A 24286-nucleotide genomic window follows, 5' to 3' on the forward strand; every position below is an offset into this window, starting at 1 on the left:
GGCAAGTCCCGTTACACAGTGTTTTTGTTGTGGTTGTCAGTCCGAACACTGGTTTGACGCAGCTCTCCATGCTACTCTATCCTGTAAGAGCGTTTGCATCTCTGAAGAACTACTGCTATTTACGTCCTTCTGAATCTACTTACTCTATTCGTCTTTTGGTCTCCCTCTACTATTCTATCCCCCCCCTCCCTCACACACACACACACACACACACACACACACACACACACACACACATTTCCCTCCAATACAAAACCAGTCAGCCTTGATATGCCATATCAACCGATAGGTTCTTCTACTCAGATTGTGTCACAGCATACATAGCACAAGCCCGTTGGGCATTTTGATCACAATAGCCATACATCAACACGATATCTACCTTTTCCGCAATTGGTAAACGATGCATTTTAACAAGGGTAATGTATCACGAAGCAAATACCATCGGCACTGGGGTAATGTTACGTGATACCAGGTACTTATATGTTTGTTACTATTACAGCGCCATCTATCACAAAGCGAAAAAAGTGGTCCAACTAAAACTCTCATATTTCTTTACGTACTACACGAATATGTAATAAAATTGGGGGTTCCTATTTAAAGAAACGCAGTTGACATCCGTTCGACCTATGGCAGCGCCGTCTAGCCGGCCAACCATAGCGCCATCTTGTTTCTCCCTTCAAGCTAGACAAGTTTCGTTCTATGTATTTTTTTCGTTTGACGCTTATTTCGTGAGATATTTGGCCTGTTCACTATCAATGGACCACCCTGAAGAAAAGCAAGTGCGATGTCTCCCTCGCGGAGCGAGCAAGGTGGAGCAGCACTCTGGACTCGAATTCAGAAGGATGATTTCCGCTATTTCCCTAAATCGCTCCAGAAAAATGCTGGGATGGTTTCTCCGAAAGGGCATGGCCGATTTCCTTCCTCAACCTTGACATAGTCCGAGCTTGTGCTCCTTCTCTTGATGGGACGTCAAAGCCTCATCCACCTTTCTTTTTTTCTTCCTCGCCGAATGGAGACCATTATCGAGACTAAATGCCACGGTTCAGCATGGTATCTACTCGGTAAGGAGGGATGGCGAGGCGGGCAAGGAAAACATTTTTGTCGGTCGTGCTTGTGTACAGTTAGTGATGGTGGAAATTCAACGCTGGTAATAGATTTACGTAAATATTTTATGCAAGTGGCGATAACTTTACGACAATGTTATCTGCGAATGTTCAAAATATGAAATAAAAGAGACAAAAAAATTTAAAAAAAGAAACTACGGTCTTCCACGGCGGAAAATCAATAGGACTAACAGTCGTTATTGACAATCAGATAAACGAGCAAGTCTCAGAATTTGTACATTTGGCCTTTCATAAATGACAGGTCTACATGTTTATGCCCTGGTGCTTCCGCTAATATTCACCGTGGACTTCCAGTGGTCTAGACATTCGCACGCCAGACAAATGCTGAAGTAAAACGAGAAATAGATTTAAAGAGAAATTCATACGCTGCTTCATTTTCCACGTGGAGATAATACGGATAAACATTTGATGGATTACACACGCAGCGAACCTCTGGTGTGGAATAAAATATGACGGCTCTTTTTCGTATCTGGTACTATTTTAAAACGTAGGGTTCCAAGAAGCAGCTATCTTCAGTGCCTTAAACGAGTCTGCACTCCTAAGGAGACTGAAATTAATGGGCGAATGCGCGGAGAAATTATGCATTCAAGGCGACATTTTTACGGCTGTTTAATTTGCATAGTTCTGAGTAAGGTCTCAGAAGGCTACTGCGACGCCTGATATATTGTTGGAGGTCGTGAACTACGCATCGCTTTAGAGTTGCATTTAAGTGCGATATACCTACCGAAATTCAGGCTATTATTTCCAAAATGCGTTGTATATTATTCCTTGTAATTTATGCAACTCATACGTTTGTATAATCACATCCGAAATTGAAATCTTGCAGCAAAACGTTTAATAAGTATTTGGAGGTTTCTAACGGGCGATGGATGACGTATTTTACAACCTCAGACCGTTCATTGCTGTAATTCGGATGCTGCATTAATCGGAAAGTACACGATGTCTTTTTTTTTTACAATTTGTATTTCTCTTTTTAATTTGGTTGTTTCCTACGAAAAAGTTATTCGCATTTTTAAACTTCATATTCAAGAATTCAGAGATTGCAAGCCTTTTTTTGATAAACGTCAAAGCAATGTTTTTAGGTAATTAGTAACAGAAAACGTAAAGGACACAAATGAATAATTACAGATTTAATTCAGCGACGAACATATCACTATGCACTGAAGTTTGGTAAATTATTGTAGCTGGTCGATTTACGGTACGTACCCGATTTCACGGTCCTTTTACCGATAACGACTGCTGCCAGTAAATTTTAAGATGGACTAAGTTTTGCCGACACACTCATATGCGTCTATGTGTTAACACTTGACGTTTTAAGACACTATCTAATGGAATTCCACAAGAAATATTTAGAATTTGGTCATTACTACAGTTCTACTGCACTGTTTACGGAAATGTTACTTGCTTGCATATTTTTTAGTGATGCATTGTGTATTTAGTAAGGTACAGAGAAAATCATTTTATGAAAGGTTATCAGCTTGATAAGCTGAAGAAGTATTCGTCAGAGCTAAACTTTGGTGTGATACCACAAACGGCAGAGCTGATAGAAAAACTTTTTTGCAACAGATTCTTCCAGAAGAAAACAAACGGAAAAACAAGAGTAAAATGGAACTAAACACGAAACTGGATGCATTTTAAAAACAATAAAGAAATATTACCTTATGGTATGATCCTAATCAGGGGCAGAATTTTATTCGATCACAGATTTATAAGATGCTTTATGGAAGCACATGCAAACCAGAACCAAGAAAACTTCTTCCATGAAAATTAATTTAAGAATAAGGAGATATAGGGATTTAAATCAAACAAAAAGTTCACCAGCTTAGAGAATGAGGATCATACAGAAACAGACGAAGGGAAAAGACTTACGAAAACAGTCAAAAAAGGTCTTGTGGTTATGAATCTGATGTCACCGCCTCTTCTCACCTTCTCAGAAAAATACTGGGAGGTGAAAATTCTTCTACCACCAGGATTCAAACCTGCTACTACCGAGTCAGGCATCATTGCGGCTCTTTTTTTGCTTTTAATTATTATTAAAGCCTCCCTTCACTGCCAGCCTTGAGCCCGACACTACTAGGTGTTTGAGAAGCGGCTTCTCTGCCGTTAGCAAGAAAATTCTTAATGTTCTTGAAAACTACGAGGGCTGTCCAGAAAGTGATAGACGTTTTGGTTAATCGCAGTTGTGGGCGTGACTACAGCGGCCATCTTGGTGACATAGCATTCCTACACCTCCGTCAGTACGAATCAAGAGGAGGTAACGTGTGGCCTGTGTCCCTGCTGTTTTGCTGTCAGTGACGTATTAAAATGTTCGCTGCAACAGAAAATCCCGCCATTTGTAAGGTGCGTTCTGTGATTGGGTTTTTGTTGGCAAAAAACTAAAACCAACTGAAATTCATCGCGACCCTTACGATGTGTACGGAAAAGCAATAATGAGTGAAAGCAGAGTGAGGCAATAGTGCAATGATATTAAAAACGGCCACGCCAATGTTCACGATGAGGACCACAGTGGTAGGCCTAGCTTTGTGATTGACGAACTGGTGATGAAAATCAACGATAAAATCATGAAAATTGTCGTGTCACTATCATGTAACTTTCGCAACATTTTCCCACCGAGTGAGGTGGTGCAGTGGTTAGTATGCTGGTCTCGCATACGGGAGGACGACTGTTCAAATCTGCGTCCGGCCATCCTGATTTAGGTTTTCCGCGACTTCCCTAAATCGCTCCAGGCAAATTCCCGAACGGTTCCTTTGAAAGGGCACGGCCGTCTCCCTTCCCCATCCTTCCCTAATCTGATGGGACCGATGACCTCGCTGTTTGGTCTTCTCCCGTGGATCAACCAACCAACTAACATTTACGCCAATTTGCACAGAGTTTGGTGGATGAAACTGTGGCGGAGAAGCTTGGTTACCACAGGTTTTGTGCTAGGTAGGTTCCCAAAATTATAACGGTTGAGCACAAAAAATAAAAAGACTGGAGGTAGCATTGTCCTTCCTCGCTCGTGAGGGAAACGTTAACCAAGTCATCGATCGTATCTTAACTGGGGATGAGACTTGGGTGAAGCACGTCAATTGTGAAGTAAAAAGGTAGTCGATGGGATGGGGACACACAAATTCTCCCAAGAAACTGTTTCAAACGCTGTCAGCAACGAAGATGATGGCCACTGTGGTTTTGGGAGTCTAACAGAGTGATACTCGTTGATTTCTTTGAACGTGTGATTACATTTAACTCAGGGAAGTATTGTCAAGCACTGTCAAGTTGAGGCGGGCGATACAAAGAAAGCGTCGGGGAAAACTTACCGAGTAAGTTTTTTCTTTTTCCACGGCAGTGCACGTTCACATACGGCCAATAGTTCTGGATGGGAGGTGTTTGACGATCCACCGTACAGTCCGTATTTTGCACCGAGACACTACCACCTCGCCCCAGCAAAGAAGACATAGCACGCTACAAAACACTTGGATGCTGACGCCGAATGCCTTTAAAATGGATCTAATAAAATTTGGTTTCCTATATTGTAATTTTTATTTCAAAATGTTTCTTTCTGCATAGCCCTCGTAAAATTCTTCTTAGCAGCTAAAATATTCTTAAACAGCAAAATTTCTTTTGAAAGTCATCAGTTTTTCGCGAAACCAAATTCCCTCCCCCAAAATTAAAAGTTTTGTAAAGCAGAGCTCCACGTTTTGAGTCTGATGGACCAATCGGGACAGACTTAGCTCTATCATCCTCTCCTTATGGGGTCATTGGATACAGTATCGAGGAGCATTGTGTTTTCATACCACTCTCTCGGCCGTTGTCCGCTTTCTTGAACTTGGAGCCGGTATGTCTCATTCAAGGAGCATCTCGATTGACGCTGAGTGCATCCCGATACAATCCTCCGACAACGGGAAAATCCCTGGAAGTACCGGAAATCGTACCCGGGCCCTCTGCGTAGGAGCCAGACATGATGACCATTGAGCTACAGACGTGGACAAAAAGGAATGTTTGTAGAAAAGTGCAACTCTCCTTTGATAGTAAAAGTAACTTCGGAAGCAAGGTGTCTTTGGCAGCTAAAATGTTTATGGAAATTAAAATCTCACTGTAATCCAAAATTGCTTCTAAAACAAAAAATCTTCTTCGAGTGAAGAAAATATAATTGAAATAATCACAGGATTTATATTTGGAAGTAAATTAAGTACTGCCGCAACACATTCCCTGCAGAATATTGTCTTCTGTGAATAGCAGAATATCTGGCACTTGACAGACATTGCGAGACGCTGACTGGAGCAACCAGCCTTTCTGTCGTTTTAATAACCTGTACTGGCTGGATCACTGGAATAACAAACTGCTCTTCATGCACCCAGATACCGAAATGAATCTGTAGTGCAACGTACAATATAATGAAAAAAATTGGCCCTCATAAATGAGTTACGGGTGTCGATTACCACAAAATTATTAACGATTAATGATTCGAGGGCCAGCTACCTACTGAAGTGAAAATCTTGGCACAGGTTAACACCAATTCTATTTTCTCTTCGTGAGCAGACACATGAAAAAGGGAACGAAGTTATACATTAATATGAATAGTAAGAATGCAAAAAAAGCATAAGCATGACAAATATTGAACAGTGTAATGATTTAACTGAACATTAGATCGACTTAACAAGGCCCTCAAGGGATAGTGGTGAGCATCACCTCAACAAGTAATCCCTAAAAATGCACCGAGCGAGGTGGCGCAATGGCCACCACACTGGACTCGTATTCGGGAGGACGACCGTTCAAATCCGCGTCCAGCTATCCTGATTTATGTTTTCAGTGATTTCCCTTAATCGCTTTGAAGGGGCACGGCCGACTTCCTTGCCCATCCTTCCTTAATCCGATGGGGCCAATGACCTTGCCGTTTGGTCCCCTCCCCCAAATACACCAACCAATCGATCTAAAAAAACATAATCATAGCTGTACACGCCATGATTGCTGGAATAATGCCAGGAAACGAAGTATACATTCCACAAGTAAATGCCTAAATTCGCTTATCATGGATGAGCCCTCGGCTATGGGGCAAGAGCCGGCCGCTGTGGCCGAGCGGTTCTAGGCGCTTCAGTCTTTAACCACGCGACCGCTACTGTCGCAGGTTCGAATCCTGCCTCGGGGATGGATGTGGGTGATGTCCTTAGGTTAATTCGGTTTAGGTTTAAGTAGTTATGAGTTCTAGGGGACTGATGACCTCAGAAGTTAAGTCCCATAGTGCTCAGAGCCATTTATGGGGCAAGATATTGAATTTCATTGTATAATCGTCTTTAAAAGAAGCGAATCGAACTCGACTAATCATAATCCTCCCGTGATAACCCACGCTGCAAATTATTCTCCCTAGAATCGACTGCTCAACCTGATAAGACTTCCATTAGCTGCGGCCTGCTAGTGGCAACACCTCGTCAATAGTGGTGTGACGAGTTGATTCCTGATATAGCAGGCTGTGGCTGACACCGCATCTCTCAGCCAAGATGGTTTTCCCCGAAGTCTCCCACATCAGCCTGTAACAATAATAATAATGAGCGTATGGTATTGTTGGCCGGGAGACCCCTCGCGGGGCGGTTCGGAAGCCGCTCCACAAGTTCTTTAACGCCACTACGGCGACTTGCGAGTTAATGAGGATGAAATGGTGATAGAAAACACACGACACCCAGTCATCTCGAGGCAGAGAAAATCCCTGATTTCGCCGGGAATCGAACCCGGGACCCAGTGCGCGGGAAGCGTAAACGCTACCGTAAGACCACGAGCCGCGGACGCATCAGCTTGTCTTCTTCTACGTCTCCATCCACAGTCCAGCCAAAATTTTACATTTCCTCTCTTCCTTCCAAAAAATCCATGCAAAAGCTCTTTCACTGATGGGAGTGACTTGATCAATGATTAATCAATAGCCGCGCGGAATTAGCCCAGCGGTCTCAGGCGCTGCAGTCGTGGACTGTGCGGCTGGTCCCGGCGGAGGTTCGAGTCCTCCCTCGGGCATGGGTGTGTGTGTTTGTCCTTAGGATAATTTAGGTTAAGTAGTGTGGAAGCTTAGGGACTTAGGGACTGATGACCTTAACAGTTAAGTCCCATAAGATTTCACACACATTTGCTTTTTTTTTTTTGATTAATCAATAAGGTATTTATAAGCTGCGGTGCCCAATGAGTCGCCTTCCACACTGCGAGAGAGAGAAATTTGCTGTCTGCGTGGAACTGCGTCCAGCTGACGTCATACCTCCCCCACAAAGAGGGGAAGAATTTTTTTTAATAATAACTGCCACATACGTTTACCATCTAAGCAGTGAGACGATTCTCTGTTGACCTCAGTTTTCTGAGAAAGCCGGTCGGCGAAAAACGTACCGTCAGGCTGTCCTTTGACAAGAGATACCTACTCTAAAAATAACTTCTTTTGCACTGGCCCAGATGCACAGCGTTGTCCCCCATACTGAGTTTTTTAGAAGTCCACACAACTGCACAGCTTGAGAGCTGCTGTTATAAAGAATTCTGGTTGCGTGCACACTGACCAGAACCGTAGCAGACAGTAAAGCGGGTCCGGCAAAGTTTACCTGCTGGCCAGCTGGCAGGCCATTGCACCATGCCCCTAGCGGTTCATCCCTTAGAAGTCGCCCTTTCTCCCCATGGACTCTGTCACTGACCATGGCTCATTCAAGACTCTGCAGACTCGCGTATTGCGTTAATCTAAGGACATGCAACTAAATATACGGAATGAAAAATGAATCGACATTTATGTCAGCATATCGGTCTTTGCTGTCATTGGCATTCCTTATGATATAAGCACAGATATCTGTCAGTCGATACAACCAACATCTGGATTGTAATAAAATGGTGTAATGGGAATGATGTATGAAACGTTTCGATCCAACAATTAACTGCTGCAGTTCAATCGTCTTAAAAGTAGGTGAAAAGCTGTACAGTGAACTGACTATCTGTCTTAAAATCCTCACATGGTTGTGGGTGAGAAGAAATGGACTGACTGATTATCTTAAAATCTTTTCCTGGAGAGGAGGAGGCTAGCTGGGGCTAGGGGAAGGCAAAAGAATGGGCTCACCAGACGAAATCGTAGTTAGTTAGTTACCTGTTCCATGGATGTCTTGAGTGACTCCTTTCTCGAAATGATGTCAAACGAGTCAGTTTACATGATACGTACGCATGATTGGTGTTAACATTGATAAACACATTAATTTTTAGTCCTACTTATGCAACTACAATTAATAGCAAGTTTTTTTTATTTTGCAGGTACCGTTTTTAAGTAGATATTCGTCAATGTAACTGAAGATACTGTCCAGGAGAGACGCTTTTAAGTTAAATTTAAAATTTGCTTTGCCACCTGGCAAACATTTTACGTTTTTATTTTTCCTTTTGGTGTTGTAGGTATGGACATCACCATTCTTCTCAACTTGTGATGGACTTTTTATGACGAATTTCATCATGTATGTGTTGTGATGGCGCAGTTAAGATGCCTAGCTACATGAACCTACACTACTTCCATAGCTAAAAACTATGTTCTTCTTACTGCTCGATTTTGTGCAAATCAATAACTTCTTTTTGGGTCATGAGTTACCCCAGAAAATTATTTCGTAAAACATTATTGAGTGGAAACACTCAAAATATGTCAAGGACTTAATTTGTTTGTCTTCAAGACTAGCAATTACACGAAGAGAAAAAGTCGCTAAACTTATTTGTTTCAGGAGATCACTAATATTCCTCTTCCACGTAAAGTTTTCATTAATATGTACGCCTAAAATTGTGGAGCATTCTACCCTATTTACTGACTGCTGTTCATGTGCTACAGCAGTTATGGGCATGACTCTGTTGTACACAACTGAACACAGTGTTTTTTTTTCAAAATTTTGGGGGAGTCCATCTTCTGAGAGCTACATTATAATTCTTTGGGAAAATCATTTAACATTTATTCTGTTGCTTTCTCTCTAATGGAATTTATTATGACACTAGTGTCCTCTGCAAAAGTACCATTTCTACTTGTTGAATGCTAAGTGGAAGGTCATAAATATACATAAGGAATAAGAGTGGACCTAGAATTGAACCCTGTGGGACTGCATTTGTGACTTCTCCTGTGTCATAAAATTTTTCTATCCTTTACATATTTTCTGAATTATTCAGCACAACCTTTTGTGTCCTGTTTGTTAAATATAATTCAAACCAACCGAGCATAGGGCCATCAGTTCCATAAAACTTGAGTTTCTCTAGGGGAGTAACATGTTCTACACAATAAAGTGCCTTGGTAAGATCACAAAAAATACTAGTTGGTGATATTTTATTTTTAAGGCTTGAACTCTATGATGAGTAAATGTATAAACAGTCTTCCCAGTAGAGCAAGCTTTCTGGTATCCAGACTGTGATGTGCTAAGTAAATTGTTTCCTCTTAAATGTTAGACTATCCTTAGCACATTACTTTTTCGAATATATTGGAAAAAGATACCAATAAGGTAAATGGACGATAATTGTTTACGAGTCTGTCGTAAGTCTGTCTCGTCACTTTTCTGATGACGAGGTTTGACAGTTGCATTTTTTCATCTGACTGGTTAAATTCCCTGTGCCAGTGACGCATTACATAGATCATCAAGGACATTACTTATGAAGTCGGAACAACGTTTCACAATTCTGTTTGAAGTTCCATCGACACCACATGAGCTTTTGTTCTTTAGAGTTTTTTATGATTATGTTAATTTCAGTGAACGATAGTGGAGTTACTGCTAGTTGCTAGTTGTAGAACGACATTTTCAACATATTCTCTTGCTTCGTTAGATCAACCAATTAATCCTATTTTTGCTGCTACATTTAGAAAGTGATTGTTAAAAGTATGTGCAGCTTGCAAATCATCAGTCAGAACACTGTCATTTAGTTTAATGATTATAGTATCTTGTACATAGACTGGGTGTCCTCCCTTCTGACAATATCCCATACAGTTTTCATCTTATTATCTGCATTAGTTATTTCTATCAGGATATTTTGATGACTTTACTTAAAATACTGCGGTACAAGTACTTTTGGTACATGAGATTTTAATTCCTTTTTGTTATCCGCGGCTTGTTTTCTTTAATGGGTCTTTTCGATAAAATTTTAGGAATGCAGATTCCAAATACTGAAAAAAATGTACTATGGAATAAATTGCATTTTTACATTAGCCTCTCTTTCTATTAACACTCTGTATCCTGTTTTCATTAATAAGCTTCACTTCTTTGTATGAACCTACCTCAGGATTATAGGGTGCCATATTTTTTATTTCCATTAATTGAACATCATGATCAGATAGTCTGCTAGCAGTTGGGTACACATTAATTGTTTCAGCTTTAGGAATCTCTATAAAGATGTTATCAATCAGTGTGTACTATCTTACTGCACACTAGTTGAACAATTGGCTATTGAAATTAGACTGAAAAACCAAAAGAATTCCAGTTCATTTTACCTCTCCGTACCTTTAAAGAAAACTACATGAAATTTCCACAAACCACTGACTATTTCTTCTTGTCTGACAGGTAGCTCAAAAATGATCTATTTTTCTAGTAAATAACTGAAACTTTCCTAGATGGGTTATGTAGACCGTTACGGTTATCGGACAAGTGTTCTGCAGTAGCAACTCACAAGCACATGCCTCCAGATTCTGATCAACAAAAAAAACTATTTTTTTCAACATTCTTTTTAGTATGTTTCCAGCTTTTACTTACGTTGCAAATCCTCCTATTTCCAGGTTTCACCTACACGAAAATGATGCTAGTCTATAATTCCTAATTTTTGTTCTGACATCCCGGTGGTTACGTGGTGTTCAGAGAGAGACAAAAAATCTATCAGTTCAGAATTTCCCAAATCTTTTAGGCATATGAGAAGCACATCTATCTTGTTATTCGACCCTCTAATGTTTTCATGACATAAATTGTTAGCAAATGACAAATATAGCGAACATGTACCGCAAGTGCGGACATCCTTATAATTCGAAAATTGTCAAACCTTTTCATCTTACTTTTGCATAATCGATCTGTACCCTAAGTATTGCCCCCCTGCATTCGTGACAGTCCGAACAGCACCGCAATTCACATCTCAACTGTGGAGCTCGAATAGTTTCGCGGAAAATGTCTTTCGCGGTCGGACTTACACGATGCTGCGAAGTACAAGTTGCCTGGAGTTTGTTGCAAACAGCGTCGGATGTCAAGTGATGAAAGACGCCGATACGAGTAATGCAATCTCCGACGGAAATCTAGAACAATCCCCGCAGTCTGCGGTAGACGACTTACAAGCATCGCGAAAGGTGAGACGCAACCGCGCGTCCGCTGGCGATAAAACACTCCGGCGGGGTTTTCGCTCTCCGCTCCCCGCGAACAAGTTCTGGCGGGCAGCGGCCGTCTGCAGAGACCTGTACCAGCAGATGCTATCGCGGGCAGCACTGGCTGAGAAGCGTACTGCCGTGTCGCTTCCTGTCCAACACCTCCACCTGTCAGTGAACGACTAATTTTATCTCGCAGCTCCGCCATTAATATATGTATCAAATACCGAGCAGACCTTTTTTTAATGCAGTTTTCGGTGTATTCAGTTAGCGGCACAGTTGTCAGTTTGGAGCTGTATTGAACTCCGGTAAATCAATTTAGCTGATTACAGCAATTTCGCGACAAAAAACAATCCCAGTTCCCTGGGAGAAGATGAGTTACTCATTTTAAACCTTAGTTTCTTCCTGCATATAAAACGTGCAAATAACTTACAAGAATGCAGCCGGGTGACGCCTTCGACAACTGCCGATATTTCGGCGGATGAAGGGCCTGTCATTTTCCAGGCACAAATGCGATTTAAAACCCCGGAATGCAGGACATTTGCCGAAAGACAACACACACACAAAGACACACACACACACACACACACACACACACACACACACACACCGTAATCACTAGCTCCACCACACAGTGAAAGCTTCCAACGTAAAAATTTTTCAATAGTGGAAATTAATTACATACACCTGCCACTCTGTTATTTGACCAGAGAGAAGGATTCCAAGCCGAACTGAAGCAAAAAAAACTCCATCTCTATTTATTGATCACTGGCTAACTTAATATCAAATGGTTCCTTAATAACACTATCCCCATGACTGGAAATGCATGCCAGTGAACTCCGGTTGTTAGGTTCCGTAGGAAGACCGAAATCAAGATAATGTTCTATAAGAGTATAACTGCTCATCTGTTGTAAACAAGTGCGACGTTTATGCTCAGTACACCGGTCCTCCACGGATTCGAAGATCTGATTAATACACATGTGACAAACTGCAAGGGTTTTGGTAGACATCCGTCGTACTCGAGACAAGATCACGCTTTACAGAACCAGAAAGAAATCTAATCGAAGGTGGTGGTCGAAAAGCATGTTAAATACCTGTTGGTTATTTTAATATTCACTATGGATAGTTTCTGACATTCATACTTATTTTTGGTTGTGTGGTGGCGCTAGTGTATATACACTCCTGGAAATGGAAAAAAGAACACATTGACACCGGTGTGTCAGACCCACCAGACTTGCTCCGGACACTGCGAGAGGGCTGTACAAGCAATGATCACACGCACGGCACAGCGGACACACCAGGACCCGCGGTGTTGGCCGTCGAATGGCGCTAGCTGCGCAGCATTTGTGCACCGCCGCCGTCAGTGTCAGCCAGTTTGCCGTGACATACGGAGCTCCATAGCAGTCTTTAACACTGGTAGCATGCCGCGACAGCGTGGACGTGAACCGTATGTGCAGTTGACGGACTTTGAGCGAGGGCGTATAGTGGGCATGCGGGAGGCCGGGTGGGCGTACCGCCGAATTGCTCAACACGTGGGGCGTGAGGTCTCCACAGTACATCGATGTTGTCGCCAGTGGTCGGCGGAAGGTGCACGTGCCCGTCGACCTGGGACCGGACCGCAGCGACGCACGGATGCACGCCAAGACCGTAGGATCCTACGCAGTGCCGTAGGGTACCGCACCGCCACTTCCCAGCAAATTAGGGACACTGTTGCTCCTGGGGTATCGGCGAGGACAATTCGCAACCGTCTCCATGAAGCTGGGCTACGGTCCCGCACATCGTTAGGCCGTCTTCCGCTCACGCCCCAACATCGTGCAGCCCACCTCCAGTGGTGTGGCGACAGGCGTGAATGGAGGGACGAATGGAGACGTGTCGTCTTCAGCGATGAGAGTCGCTTCTGCCTTGGTGCCAATGATGGTCGTATGCGTGTTTGACGCCGTGCAGGTGAGCGCCACAATCAGGGCTGCATACGACCGAGGCACACAGGGCCAACACCCGGCATCATGGTGTGGGGAGCGATCTCCTACACTGGCCGTACACCACTGGTGATCGTCGAGGGGACACTGAATAGTGCACGGTATATCCAAACCGTCATCGAACCCATCGTTCTACCATTCCTAGAGCGGCAAGGGAACTTGCTGTTCCAACAGGACAATGCATGTCCGCATGTAACCCGTGCCACCCAACGTGCTCTAGAAGGTGTAAGTCAACTACCCTGGCCAGCAAGATCTCCGGATCTGTCCCCCATTGAGCATGTTTGGGACTGGATGAAGCATCGTCTCACGCGGTCTGCACGTCCAGCACAAACGCTGGTCCAACTAAGGCGCCAGGTGGAAATGGCATGGCAAGCCGTTCCACAGGACTACATCCAGCATCTCTACGATCGTCTCCATGGGAGAATAGCAGCCTGCATTGCTGCGAAAGGTGGATATACACTGTACTAGTGCCGACATTGTGCATGCTCTGTTGCCCGTGTCTATGTGCCTGTGGTTCTGTCAGTGTGATCATGTGATGTATCTGACCCCAGGAATGTGTCAATAAAGTTTCCCCTTCCTGGGACAATGAATTCACGGTGTTCTTATTTCAATTTCCAGGAGTGTATATATTTTAACATATGAATGTATTAACCACATCCAGGGTCTTCGGTTTCAGTAATGAAAGAAATGCACCCTCACACCCTCACAGAAAGCATCTGTCATGTATGTCATGCATAAGAGGAAGTCAAATGAAGACCGAATAGCCACCATAACGGGACCATGGAACGGTTCCATTCAACTCTCCACGTGTGTTAAGACATTTATTGCACTGAGAGACACTACAATCAATTGGTGTTTCCTAGAAGGCGATTGGCTGCTAACAGATCCACATCCGGCACACTTTTGCACTTCCTCGCCCGACTGAAACCGACGTTCACGAGTGTGTTGCTTCGGGTCGCCAAAGACGTGAAAATCACACGGTGAACGATACGGGCTGTACGGAGAATGTTGCAGTGTTTCCCGACCAAATCACTGAAGCGTAGCCTTCGCCCGATTGGCGTTGTGCGGTTGCACGTCATCGTGCAACAGGATGACTCCACCCGACAGTATTCCTGGGCGTTTTGACTTTATGGCGCGTCGTAAATTCTGCAAGATGTCCTCATAGTTCTGAGCATTGCTTGTGGTTCCACGCTCGAGAAACTCTACAATCAGAGGAGGGCCCTTGCTGTTGAAGAAGAAGGTCACCTGGTCTTTACGTGGTGCCACTAGTTCGCGCAGGAGGAAAAACGGCAAAACCAACAGTGGAATACTGCCACATATTCCCCGCCAAAGAATTTCAAAGCTGTTCACACAAGTTCCGGTAAGATGATATTCATGTTCTTCTTCCACTGCAGGGGTCCTCTACTTCAGTGTACCACTCTGCCGAATGTAAAAGGTACGATCATAACGAGATTTGTGGATTGCCTCCAAGAGCTCGTGACAGGTACTGGTAGCATACACTGAGCAATAGCCTGAGCAATACACGAGTTTTTTGTAGACAGTCTCTTTTGTAGACTGCAGTTTCTCAGTATCCAACCAAAGAAACGAAGTTTGCCACTTGGCTTAGCTGCGAGAGAGCCATTGTGTCGTTCCTTTTCATGTCCGTAGGGTGTGTTACATTCAAGTTTTTGTATGAGTCGAATTGTTCCTATATTGTCTCACTGAGACTGTAGTCACAGGTTATCACCTTATTGTATTTGATACAAGTGTTGTTTTTTCTTGCAGGATTTCCATATGCCTGAAAATTTAACACAAGTTGCCAATCTTTGCATCACTTAACTCAGTTGGAGCATGCTGAATGGCACTAGGTAGCAATTTACTATGGTTCAAAGCAATTACAAAACCGTGAAAGTTTCACAGACTTTTGTTTCACAGACCTTACTCCATTATCAATCTGTCCTGTAGAACATAGTTTATCGTGTTACTGTTAACATATACAATACATCAGGTCAATCATAACACTAGTAAATTTGACGAGATGATTACATACCACATAAGTGCTACCATAATATGTGTACACTGGCCACCTTGCTTGTTTGAGTGGCTAGGCTAAAATGGATATTATGATGGTCATATGTAACCATTATTTTGTAAGTCTGTAAAACAAAACAATCAACCTCCCCATGGTACACTGCCTTCAGCGCACCCTACCTCAGTTTACCTAACTATGGTCAATGCTCACGTGACATTATTTCTGCGTGCAGCACTGGACTGCCGTACGCAGACAGCCTCTCACACAAGCAATGTGGCCAGCGTACATCCTGTGGTAGCACTTACCTGTTATGTAATCATCTTGTCAAACATACTTGTACTAAGACTGATCATATGCATTGCGTACGTTAATTTTAACACTAAACACTCTTTTCTACAGGACAGATTGATAATGGACCAAGGTCAGAAAATGATGATTATGTAAATAAAAACACACTTCTGTGCAACTTTGACGGTTTCGTAATATCATTGACTCTGCGTCACTTCGCAATTTTATCAGTACCTGACTGCATTTCTGTGCTGCTGTTTTCAGAAAGTGCCTCATTATAAGTAACTTGTTACCTATAATGAGCTTACAAATGAATATTGTCTGCCAAGTCTATATATTCTTCTTTGCCTATTTCCGTTTTTCTACGAGGTCGGCATTGCTATACTATATGTGATTTGGCGATGTTAGTGACAACTGGTAATCGGTTGGCCTTCGTGACGTGGAATTCGTATCCGCATATGTCTGCGTCTAGAATAAATCTCATGCTGAACTATGAGAACGTTTACTAAACGTTTGCTTAGCCTGTAATGTAGTTCAGCCCGGTATTTACGTGGATGCGGAAAACTGGCGAAAAACTACATCCAATCTGGGTGGTTCACCAGCCCTCTTCATTAACTCGTGAGACGGTTTCGCTCCCGGTATCCGGAAGCGACGTTTTAACGAGCTCGATTTTCCGGGCAGGTTTTAGTATACAACAAGAATCCTAACTGCATCATATGTAAGAAGTCTGAGGTTACTATTAATACTGCCTGCCAGGAACTTAACAAACGCAATGGGGTCTCAACACACTGGGCCACTCCTGAAGTTACACCTAGATCTGTCAATGACTCTTCATGCTAGATAACACGATTCGTCCTCCATGCCAGAAAGTTTTCAATGCAGTAGCGTGATATCACATACGGTATTGAATCGCTCTCTTGCTGACAATGTCAGGCAACCATAACTGAATTAAATGCTTTTCGAAAGTCAAGAAGTGCTGTGTCTACTTGAGTACCTTGTCCCATGCCCCCTTTGGGCTTCGCGTTACTGATGTGTTTCGGACTCAGTGCTGGTTGGCATGGAAGAGCGAAACATGAGATAGCTTATCGGGTTTCAGGTGGGAATTTTTATAAAACTGTACACGAAACTGACTTCTAAAATACCGAATGGTAGCCTTGTGAATCACTTTTGTCACCCTTCTTGTAGACGGCTTTTTGCAATTACTGGGCCCTGGTTTCTTTTCTTTCGGTGGGATCTAAGGTATATTGAGCCGTGGCGATGGTTACTGGCGCTCCAGTCTCTTGGATGTCCATTATCGTTCCTTCGATGTTTCTTATCTTTGCTTGCCTTGTTGTTTTCCGCATTTGCGGGGCGAGTGAAGTTGACGTTTGCTCGGGCTACCTGCTCAGACGCCGTGAGGTACGAGATGGGAAGCAGCCACGTATATGTGGAGTTGGTTGTACGCGGTCTGCCGGTTCAGGATGGAGGATATGTGATGGCTGCCGGCCTGTCTGCTCTCCTCACTTTGCTCGCCGTGTCTTGAGACCGCCTAGCTTGGGCTGCTGCGTGGTGTATCCTACACGAGCCATGCCGGACGTCCAGCAGAAGTTAAGCAGCCTTATGTTCCCTTTAAAGTAAAGGAGCAAATGTATAAGACTTTTTCTAACCAATTTTGGTGGCCTCTTAAGTGTTTAGCGTTTACACTGCCTTTGGGGAGAGCTAATTCTTTTAAATTTAATTAGTTGGGGTTCCCTGTCCTTTATAATCTTTTGGGGGTTTTATATGAATTTTCTCTTTGGGGTTCCTTCCTTGTGCTTGGTTAAATGTTTGCTTGTGTAGCGGTAAGTGACTCCTGGTTAAAACTCGGAGAAGGTGTTTGATGTTATTGCCGCCTCCGGCATTCGTCTTTTCAATTAAGTGTTGTCATCCCTTCGAGCGACCTGGTGTCACTCCTCGTTAATTAATGCTGGTTTATGTGTACTTAATTGTGAATTAACCATTTGAATTAATATTTTGGAGCGAAGTATAGCACTAAGGCAACCTCATTGTATACCACCTTGTGCCCCGGTCTAGTGTCTTAATTTTCAGTGGCACGAATTAGCTGCACTACCGGTTTTACTGATGTATTACCTTCAAAATCTTGTCTTGTATAAGTTTGCCCCACGTGTGTCTGGGAACACAGAGATGAGCTTTAGCGTGACTTCAGTGCTAGTCAGTTAATGGAATCTTCATTTTGGCTTGGCTTCCACTGAGGAGTTTGAGTGGAGCATAGTGTGTTTAATTTGTTATTCATATAATTACTGTATGTTTGTTTATTTAATGGGGAGCAAGACATTGAAAGACTGTTGGTATTAACTCCCCTAGTTGCTGGGTGTTGCTAAATCGTTCCAAATGGCCTACTACTTATTCAGTGGCAAGGCTGTTGATTAGTTAGTTACTGTGAGTACAAATTCACGCTAATTATTTGTTGCCGAAATTGTTAAAGTGTCCGTGTCGTGATTCAATCACTAGCTACGTGTCTGAGCTAAATTGATATAAACCTTACATTGCCTCCTTAAAATTTGTTGCCAGCAGAAACCCTTAAGAGAACTACGTTTTGTCACTGCTTATGTTAACCTTTACTGGCCGGCCTGTGTGGCCGAGCGGTTCTAGGCGCTACAGTCTGGAACCGCGCGACCGCTACGGTCGCAGGTTAGAATCCTGCCTCGGGCATGGATGTGTGTGATGTCCTTAGGGTTAGTTAGGTTTAAGTAGTTCTAAGTTGTAGGGGACTGATGACCTCAGATGTTAAGTCCCATAGTGCTCAGAGCCATTTGAACCACTTTTTTAACCTTTACTGGGAGCAATATTTCATGTAGTTAAATTTTGTCTTAAAATGTGTATTTCTCTGATATAATAAACGAGTGATAAAAGAAAAAGGCAAAGGGGCCTGGTCCTTCCAATTGTGTCCGGTTTGTAACACGTATCATATATTATGACTGAAGGAAGTGCTAATTCGGCTGCAAATAATGTATAGAATCTGATAGTGAGCCCACTGACACGAGGACACGATCTGATCAAAAGTATCTGGACACACCTGTGTTTCGTGGAATAGATCACCATATGCCACGAAAGGCGCACGTGGCAGTATAAAAGGTGATGGAGAGTATGGTGTTGCCATTACAGAAGCAGCAACAGCGCAATAGGTTGGCCAGGTGAGCTCAGTGGCTTCGCACGCGTACTGAACATTGGAAGTCACCTGAGTAACATGTCCATCAGGTCCATTTCAATCCTTCTAAAGCTGCTCAGGTCGACTGTTGGAGATGTGATTGTGCAACGGAAATGCGAAGGTACGAGCGCGGCTTAACCAAGACCAGGAGGACCTCATGGGCTGACGGACGGGGGCCTTGATTATAAAAAATCGCTTGAAATCAGCGGCAAGAGTACCTCGTGAGTCCCATAGTGGTGATAAGAGTCCAGCCAGTACAATGACTGTGCGTTGGGAGTTAAATGGGGTGCAGCGGCCGAGCAGCTCATCAGTCACACATTTCTATAGTCAATGCTAAGTGACGCTTGAGGTGTAAAGAACGGCGCTAGTGGGCACTGGATGACTGGAAACTAGTGATTTGAAGTGATGTATCACGCTATATCCTGTGGAAATCGATGGAAAGGTTTGGTTCTGAAGATTTACTACAGAACATTACTTGCCATGATGGGTAATACGAACAGTGGAGTGCAGAGGTGGTGTGTGCTGTGTCAAAACGCACAGGTTACGTTCGCCTTTACATTTGATGAGCATCCGACCCGATAAATGGCTAATAACACCTGGTGGTTACTGTAAATATATGTGTATGATGTATTAAGGGCGAAAAAATATGTTATAGATGATCCGAGTGCGTAGACGGAAAAAAAGAAAACTGGTGGTGTGCGCCCGCGACCACAGCGATGCAACAACTCGCCATCGCTGGGTCCAGAGATAGTGCCCGAGCGACGCGTAGCAGCCGGCCGCTGTCGTAGAGAACTAACAGCATCAACGAATAATTAATTAATTGTCAAAAGTTGGCGTGACGCTGCGTGTTTGTTCGTGTAAATGGTTACTATTGTATGACGTAAGTAGGTAGTTAGTTCGTAGGCCTCTTATCGACTAAGCTGATATATCCGGGTACGTCTAGGTCGTATAGGATACCGACCCATTGTGTCGTGTATTGAGGCACCGCAGTTGGTGTTTAAGGCTTGGGAGAGGGAAAGAAGTTTTGCTGGTAGAACCAGTATCTTATTTTGGTGCAGTTCACGGAGGCAGCGTGGATACTTTGTCTTTTAGGCCCCTGTTCATATACGTGGCTGTGACGGTAGTTTCCTCCCAGAAGCTGAGCTACGGAATGTACGTAGTCTCTGTGTGATTTCATAAATAGTCGCGGATGAGACACTGGCTTTAGGGAATTTATGTGCTAGGGCGAAAGATTTATTGTCGTCCTGTGGACTGTTCGGTAGTAAGGAATACTTTGCTGTGATAAATACAGCGTGATCCGGGTTACAGAGAAGGAGATTTACAGTTCATGAGTTTTTGGGAATCCTTGGAACCGATATCCCGTCCGTGGTGTACGATTAGTGGTCGCGGCTCGCCCAGACGTAATAGGGTTGTCAGCTGTTTTGTTGAAGTGGTTTGGGAGTGATTGGTGTGTGTCGAGAAGAGAAAGCCTCGAACACATATTTGTTGTTGTTGTTTAAATACAGCGGACCTAGAATTGGCTCGTGTACATGCTAACTGTTTCCCCGTAATATGATAGATCGCACCAGTAGTTCAGTTGATAAGCGACGAGAAAAAAGGAACCATTTACAAGCAACCCGCAACTAAACGAAAACTTTGTTAGTCAAAGTGACGGGTGGCCTATTTCAATTTAGGAACTTAGCAGGTCACGTTTTGCTAACGCCTGAAGAGGCTCAGAATTGTGTTAAATTGTTACTTAAGCGATCCACAGTCATAACATCGTCTGTAAAATTAAAACTGTACCAAATTCATGCTGTAGTGGTCGACTGGTTCGCTCAAGCAATTTTGCGCTGCAGCGACGTTGGTACAGTACGATCCGTTGTCATTGTGAGTTCGATCTTGAGTACCGCCAGTTGGCACGTTACAGGTGGTGTTATGGCAGTGTGTGTCTATCAGGTTAAAGTGTGAACCCTTTACTGCGCTTAAGAAAATGCTAAATTCAGAAGTATTAAGTACAGAAGAGGAACAATTCAGAGACGATGAAACAACGTCGTTGGGGCAATGGTTTGTGGAGATTAACATTACTGAAAAGGAGAGGCCTGCTCAGGTTCCCGATCTGAACCCAGTGGAATACTTTTGGCTTGATCTACAACGTCGACTTAGCTCCAGACCATGGCGCTCAAATTCACAACCTTCCGTGGTTCCAGCTCTTGAGGAAGAATGGACTGCCATTCCTCCACAGACACTGAGACACCAGTAGAGTTGAAGCCAATATTAAGGCGAAGGATGGGCACTCTCAGTATTTATATGCACTCTACATTTACGTAAATACTCTACAAACCACAGTATAGTACATGGCGGAGGGTACCTTGTACCGCTAATGGTCATTTCGTCTCCTGTTCAAGTCGAAAACAAAGCGAGGGAAAAACAATGTCAATAAGCCCCTTTACGAGCCCAAATTTCTCGCATCTTATCTCTATGGTCCTTACGCGAAATGTGCATTGGCGGCAGTAGAATTGTTCCGTAATCGTCCTCAAATGCGGTTCTCTAAATTTCTGCAATAGTGCGTTGCGGAAGGAGCAGCGTTTTCCCTCTGGGGGTTCCCATTTGAGTCCACGAAGCTTCATTGTAAGACTTGCACGCTGATCGCACTTACAGCTAATAATTCTAGGAGCCCGCCTCTGAACTGCTTCGATGTGTTCCTTTAATACGACCTGGTGGGAGTGCCAAACACGCAAACACTACTCAATGATGGGTCGCACTACTGTCCTATAAGCCGTCTCCTTTAAAGATGAGCTACGCTTTCCCAGAACACGAAGTCACGTTTTGACCTTCCCTAAAACCAACCTAACGTGCTCATTGTCTCTCATATCGCTGTTTATCGTCAAGCCTAGATATTTTTTCCACTGACTATGTGAACTGTATCCTACTAATGCTGTATTCGGACGTTACTGTTTTTCTTACTCTTCCGCGTTAGCTTACATTTTTCTACATTTATAGCAAGCATATAGGAGTCCGGATACTTTAGATCACATAGTGTATCTACATCATCCATTTGTAGTGACAGAATAACGTGCCGTAGGAATTCGAGTCGATAAATGTTTGTGGAAATGAGTGTTTGGCGTCATTGGCTTGGAGGCCCATTGCGGGGCAGGTCCGGCAGCCTTGGTGCAGGTCTTATTACATTCGATGCCACATTGGGCGACTTGCGCGCCGGATGGGGATGAAATGATGAAGATGACACGACACCCAGTCCCTGAGCGGAGAAAATCTTCGAGCCAGCCGGGAATCGAACCCGGGCCCGTAGGACGCCAATCCGTCACGCAGACCACCTTTTTTCTTTTTTTCGGTGTTGTTCGATAAGTTTGGTCTGGGCGGACGTCACATGACATTCGTTCAAGTTGATCGTTGATTTCTTTACTCAGCTTTTTTTTATTACAGAGGGCCACCGCCTCTCTGACCGAACACGCTGAGCTACCGTGCCGGCTGTCAGTCAGCTATCGGGACGCACATAAATGTTTGTAAATATATATCATGCAGTGAAGTTTTTTGTAATCTGATACTGCCTATACTGAAGACGTGTGCCTTCGAAAGGCCCGAAATTTGTGCTTTCGTCAACAATTTGAGATTTCAAGCTGAGTACAATTACGACCTCACATCCAGTCGTGGCTAAATTCAAAGAAATGAATCTGCATAGGTCCATGAAAGAAGATTGCGATCGAACAGCTAGTTGTGAGTAGCGGCGTTCGTGTTCCAGTGCAGTAACTCTAAACTCTCGGTCGAGTCGCGCGTACTCGCCGCCTGATCACCTGCTACCGGGCGGCTAGAAAGGAGGAGGTAGCTGTCTCGTTGCCGCTTTGCTGCCGTCGAACTGCTGAGCAATTTCCCTAGCTGGAGGTTGCAGTGAAATCCTGGAGTAACGGGCGGCCGTTGGTTCCGGGAGTAACAGCCTGGGCTGCGGAGTCGCGGCCCGCGCGGAAATGAACCGGCGGGGCTGGCTGGCTGCGCCCGTGGCTGGCAGGAAGGCCAGAGGCTGGGAGGCTGGCGGGCTGGCAGGCTGGGCTCGGCTGAGCGAGGTGGGGTCGCCCCGCCCGTGACCGCCGGCCGTAATTGCAGGTGCCGGGGTCACGGCGCCACGCAGCCGCGGGCCGGGTAGCCTGCTCTCCGGGGCCAACTGGAGCCGCTCTTCGGCCGTCACCTTCTGCCGCAGGTACACACTGTCCTCTCGTAATTACTCTCCCACGCCCACTTCGTACCCCACATGCCCCAGCATTTCATACTCTGAACATTCGCAGATAACATAGTCGTAAAGTTACTGCTACGCTTTCATACATACACTCTACACCTGCATCTACATACATACCCCGCAACAAACCGTACACACTAGTCGTTTCCTTTCCTGTTCCACTCACAGACAGAGCGAGGGAAAAATGACTGTGTATACGCCTCCATATGGGCCCCAATTTCTCGTATCTTATCATAGTGGTCCTTAAATGGTTCAAATGCCTCTGAGCACTATGGGACTTAACTTCTGAGGTCATCAGTCCCCTAGAACTTAGAACTACTTAAACCTAACTAACCTAAGGACATCTCACACATCCATGCCCGAGGCATGATTCGAACCTGCGACCGTAGCGGTGGCGCAATTCCAGACTATAGTGCCTAGAACCGCTCGGCCACCCCGGCCGGCAGTGATCCTTAAGCGACCTACAGGGTGTTTCAAAAATGACCGGTATATTTGAAACGGCAATAAAAACTAAACGAGCAGCGATAGAAATACACCGTTTGTTGCAATATGCTTGGGACAACAGTACATTTTCAGGCGGACAAACTTTCGAAATTACAGTAGTTACAATTTTCAACAACAGATGGCGCTGCAAGTGATGTGAAAGATATAGAAGACAACGCAGTCTGTGGGTGCGCCATTCTGTACGTCGTCTTTCTGCTGTAAGCGTGTGCTGTTCACAACGTGCAAGTGTGCTGTAGACAACATGGTTTATTCCTTAGAATAGAGGATTTTTCTGGTGTTGGAATTCCACCGCCTAGAACACAGTGTTGTTGCAACAAGACGAAGTTTTCAACGGAGGTTTAATGTAACCAAAGGACCGAAAAGCGATACAATAAAGGATCTGTTTGAAAAATTTCAACGGACTGGGAACGTTACGGATGAACGTGCTGGAAAGGTAGGGCGACCGCGTACGGCAACCACAGAGGGCAACGCGCAGCTAGTGCAGCAGGTGATCCAACAGCGGCCTCGGGATTCCGTTCGCCGTGTTGCAGCTGCGGTCCAAATGACGCCAACGTCCACGTATCGTCTCATGCGCCAGAGTTTACACCTCTATCCATACAAAATTCAAACGCAGCAACCCCTCAGCGCCGCTACCATTGCTGCACGAGAGACATTCGCTAACGATAAAGTGCACAGGATTGATGACGGCGATA

The sequence above is a fragment of the Schistocerca cancellata genome, chromosome 6, assembly GCF_023864275.1.
Source record: "Schistocerca cancellata isolate TAMUIC-IGC-003103 chromosome 6, iqSchCanc2.1, whole genome shotgun sequence".
Taxonomy (NCBI): Eukaryota; Metazoa; Arthropoda; class Insecta; order Orthoptera; family Acrididae; genus Schistocerca; species Schistocerca cancellata.